Genomic DNA, 5,812 nt, shown 5'->3' on the forward strand with positions numbered 1-5,812 from the left:
GATCTACTGTTATTGCAACCCTTTTTTTTATGTGCATTTTGAATAATTCTTTTGGCTCTATGTTAATGTGAATAAAATTGTTTAGTTTAATTTTTACTTAAAATAAATATTAATCATAATATTTTTTTAGTATTATCTTATATAAATACAACTAAAAAGTAAAAAATTAAATAGTTCTTGTACAAAACACAAAATAAAAATGTTGTACCATTTAGTAATTTGTTGTAACCTAGATGTGGCCTAAGATAGATTTAGGTTGAACTAAAGTTTATTATACATTATCTATTAATAATATATTACAGAGTTTTATACATATCATATACTATTTGTTTTCTCTTTTTTTGCTAAAAGAAAGGTAATTCTTCTTATTTATTAGTTAATTTTTACTAAGTTGTATACTTGTATATATAGTTATATAAGCAGACTTACAATTTAATGTTTAGATATTAATACACATTTAATCTTGGAGATTTATATGAAAAACTGAAAAAAAAATAGAATTACTTTGTTCCAATTACTCTAGAAAACATTTTCATTATATGTATAAAATGTTGTATACTTTTGGTATATATTTTAGATGTGTGTTTTATATTTTTATGTTTAAAATCTAAATGCTTTGAAGTGCATCCAAGAATAGTTTTTATTTGTTTTTTAGAATTAATCATTTTATTTTTCTCGAACCTATTAAGTTGATGTTGATTGTTTACCTATATAATTTGTTTTATATATCTGTTATTAATTACTTATATTACTTTTAATTTATAATTAGCACAATAATCATACAATTAGTTAATTATTAATATCAATGAACTATACAGACAAATGATAAATAAATTATTAAAGTGTTCTTTAACGTCTTATAAAATTAATAATAATAATTATGTACCTTACAACCTTATGTGTTACAACATTCAACATCTGACAATTTTACAGTGATTAAAAAACATAATAATTACAAAATATTTCAATTCATTATCCTACCATGGTTATTGTATTTTATTTATAGTATTTCAAAAGGAGTATAGATAAGAAAAAACATTTTATGTATGTTAGTTTAACAACTGATTTGGGTAGATCATAAATCTGGAATTTGTACATACAATCTTAAAATAAATAACTATAAAAGATTCTAAGCTATGTAAATATAAGTCAAAGAACCAGTAAATAATTGTATATAATTAAATTTAACTGCTCTTTTCTCTAAAAACAATTCTAAAACTTATTTTAAATTAATGGAGTTTAAGTAATATGATCATATTTATTTGTAAATTAGAATTATGATTAATACGATTATTCAATCTGAAAATTCTATCTATTTACAGAAATTGGATATTGGTTTTGCTCTTTTTGGGGTTATATGGTAGTATATACAGGGTGTCTAGTGGGGATAAACCCATTAGCCATAGTGGAGGACTCGTCGCCCAGACAAAACCAGTCTTGCTGTTTCACCTATAAACAAAAAAATTATTAAAAAACACGAGATTAATGAAAATAAAATGTTGTAAGGTCAACATTTTCAGAAAATTAAAATCTATAAAATGGCTATCATAAATTGTTCCAAAAAAAAAAAACCAAAAAATGTAATTAAATTAAAAAATAAAATATATATTTTAGTCCTTGTCTCAGTGAATCTCATAAAAAATACAGATTTATGATAAATGTATTATCTCAGGAGGTATATGTTATATGGGTAAATCTTCGAAGACACTATATTAACAAGTATATAATAGGTAAGGCAGATCATCTATATAATATATAAAAGAATTTATCCTCCTGAGGGATCAACGTAGAGCCCAAACCACAAGGCGAATCTGGTTGAAATTTTTAGGACGGATTTATATTATAATTTCGCCGTGCTTTAAGAAAGAATTTTTGAAAATTCAATCCCTAAAGGTGATATTAGGCGATTGTAAGTATACAACAGTGGCACCATTTATCAAGCAATATCTAAACGTAAATTTTATTATTATTATTATTATTATTATTATTATATTATTATTATTCTATATTTATTTATTTATATTATTAAATTATTATTATTATTACTTATATTGTGGTGCTGAAAAATCATCCTAGGATTATTTTGAGATTAAAAACATTTTGAGTTTTAAAACATTGTTGTATGCGGACCGTCAACGACCTAAAAAATAATGGTTTGAAATAAAGTTGAAGTCAATTTTAGCAGTTAATGAAATAATAGTGTATTTTCAGTAATTATAAAGTGTATAAAAGTCATACGATGTGTGAGTATTAGGCTGAGCTCTAGACTCTTTTATTTATTATTTAGACCATGTTTTACGGCTATGAACAGGATATTATAGCGCCATCTACCGTTCCGGTGCATGTCCTGAGTCCGGAGATCGCTAAACATAGAAAAGGCGGTCGCTGCTCTCTGATGTATCGGTGACAGACCAAATGTCTTATATATATACGACCGGTTGGTTATCCTGCCTTCAGAGGACGTCCTTCTTCATACGTATGGATGAGCCGTGTGAGGAAGAGGCTGCCTCCATTTTTGGAAAAATTTAAAAATCTAAAGAAATGTCCAAATGATTGTGATATTTTTTTCTATTCGCTTTTTTTATTTAGGATTTAAATATATCATAGTTTTGATAATGTTTTTAACTATTTTTGTTTATTGATTCTATTACCGAAAACCCAGATTTTTCCGTGTCAAAATTATTTATTTTTATTATTTTATTATTCATATTATTATTATCTATAATCAAAAGCAACCTTATAAATAAATAAAAACATTTTTTTTGTGATCTGAACATCATTCATGCATGTATGAGCCTCCCTATAACGTTTTAGTAAACGTAGATAGGTATTTGAAATATAGGTACCTAACGGAACGCCTCTTTGTATGTGTGTGAAGTTGGCCCCCCGACTTTATTTGATTAATTCGAAAAATATGTCGATATTTTGCAAATAATTACAAATTGGTTTTTAGAATTTGCAAATAACTAATAAAAAAATTATAAGCAAAAAACCATTACGGGGGGCCAACTTCACGCAGCCCCTCCGACATTGTCTGATCGATTCCAAAACTATGTCAATATTTTGCAAATTAATTGCACGTAATTGCAAATTGGTCGATCGTTGGGTGGCCAGCGAGAAGAGACTCGCGAGCCACCAAATATATTAATAAAAATTGAAGAGCCAAGATGTAAAAAAAAAAAAATAGGTCATAATATTATTATTATATATTATATGACTTTTTTTTTTACATCTTGGCTCTTACGTTAATCTAATGTTACGTTAAGATGCGAGCCGCAAAAGTATATGACGCGAGACGCGGTTTGGCCACCCCTGTATTATATAAATAACTGTTACTGTGCGTCTGTACCCGTATGGTCGTATCTGTAGGCATTCGTCTACTAATATAGTGATATATTAAGGAATTTAAGAGGGTTGGAGCATACCATGTCTTAAGGAGTATGTTTAAGCATTTAATATACAATATACATGTACATTTTCGATATGTCAATGTGTGAGAAGTAAATAATGAACATTAGTGTGTGTAAGAAAATACTTTTGCTCTAGAAGTAGGGTAGAAATTTGATGTAAACAGTACCTACCAAAAGAGGAATAAAAATTCACCTTGTTTCAATCAACTTATATTAGTTTTGAAAAGATGAGCGTATTCGTTAGTCTATTTTCTAGGTTTGCTTGGAAATAGATTTACGACTTTATTTTCAGTTAATATAATAATTTTTATTGTCTATTTATTTTTTTGATAATTAATACTTTAAATTTGAATTGTCGTCATCTCAGTAAAGAAATTGTATGTTCACAATCATATTGTACATTAGGTACCTATTATTTATTATTGATTTTTTCGTTAGGGGCCCAGCTTAGTGCTCAAATGACAAATATACTTACCTACGTTTCATTGTTATCTTGTGTTGGTGACTCGTCAACAGTAAAATATATTAGTGGAAAAATATTTTAATGGTTTAATTTATAACTTACAAGTTATAAGTTATTTTTAGGTAGAGTAAGCTACTCAGTCACTAGTCAGAGCTATATACCGCGTATTTAATTGTGTTTTCCTAGTTTCGAAGTGTACAACTGTACCGATACAGGTCAACTGTATCAACCAACTGAAATTGGTCCTGAATTTTTAATTAGGTTTGGGTACGATTGATATTTTAAGTAATCGAAGCTATATAAATCTTTATATAATTTTTATTTATCAGTGATAAACTAATAAGTAATAACATTATATATCGTTTAACCGGAATTCAGCACAATTGAAATGCTGTTGTGTTGTAGATATTTGAATAAATAATATTATAAATTAATTTTATAAATAGTATATTGATCTTTGTTGTATCGCTAATGTTGTAAATATTATATTTATAAATAATTCATATCACCAGCTGTCACCTGTGTATAAATTATATTATCATTATGACATGATCATAACGTAAAATAAAATGTTCTCTTATTTATTGTATAGTATATACTTACGCAATGTACATAGTATAAAATATACATGATATAAAATATGTACTTAACATATTGACATATTACATTAACAAAATGTTTCCTTTATCATGACAGTTATACCTTACTTATTGATTAATAATAATATTCACTGCTAACATTAATTTAAACATATTATAGTCGGTGTTTAAATAATATTGAAGTCCTAAGTAGTATCTGAACTGTACTCTCAAAAGTTAGACTAAAGATAAATTAAAGATAAAAATGTATTTATCTTTAATCTTTATCTAGATAGATTTGAATTTACTTATATTTTATCTTTATCTAGATAAATTTTCAACATATTATCTTCAACTTTATATAGATAAAAAAGTACTTATGTAATCCCAACATTGGTTTTAAATATCCATGCATTTCGTAATTTCGTAATGCAGATTTATTCTGTGGTAAATTGACTAATGTCCACGTTTAATTTTCGCTTAACGATTTTATTTCATCGTCTATAACAGATACCCAACTGTCCATATTTGTTCCGGTTATTGCCACATCATAGTTCACACAGTTAGCAATGAACGTTTGAATGTTGTACCTATTGGTTGGTTTTAATATATTCCGATTGCGTTATACCATCCTATTGTCATCGGTTACCGTTTCGTCCATGACTTGTTTTTTACATTCCTTAATCTGAGTCAGTGTTTCTGTGAATTCTAATTCGTCTGTAATTATATTTTCAAATTTATTACACTCATCCTCGAATATTATGTCTTTGCATACTGATGTTTTATTTGTTTTCGAATACCAAACGCGATATCTTTTTGTGGTATTTGAATAACGAACAAATATTCCTTTTTCATTCTTTGGATCCTATTTTTGACTTTGTGTTTTGGTATGTGTGTAATGTGTATATACAACAGTACCTAAAACTTGTGAATTCTTTATATCTGGCACGATCTTAAAATATAGCTCGTAATGTGGATTATCTTTTTGTGAGCTAGTTCTGGTCATATTAATCGTTCATACTACTAGTGATGGGTACCTACTATCAAGTTAAAACTATCGAACTATCCGATAGTTTTAAGCTATCTAATTATTCGAGTATTTTATAAACTATCAAATTTGGTCGATAATATCGAAAAATCACTCGATTTTTTTTTTTTCAAGCTTTTTTTAAGTCAAAACTAGTTGGTACCAGACGTCCAGACGTGTATTACAATTTACTACCGAATGAAAACTATTGGTAGTTAAAACTGTTCAGTGCAAGATGTGTGCCACTACCGAAAGCAAACTATCGAGTGTATTACTCGATCATTTTTCAAAAAAATCGATAGTTAATAGTAATTACTATCTATTCAATCGAAAA

Source organism: Acyrthosiphon pisum, chromosome X (genome assembly GCF_005508785.2).
Source record: "Acyrthosiphon pisum isolate AL4f chromosome X, pea_aphid_22Mar2018_4r6ur, whole genome shotgun sequence".
NCBI classification, from domain to species: domain Eukaryota; kingdom Metazoa; phylum Arthropoda; class Insecta; order Hemiptera; family Aphididae; genus Acyrthosiphon; species Acyrthosiphon pisum.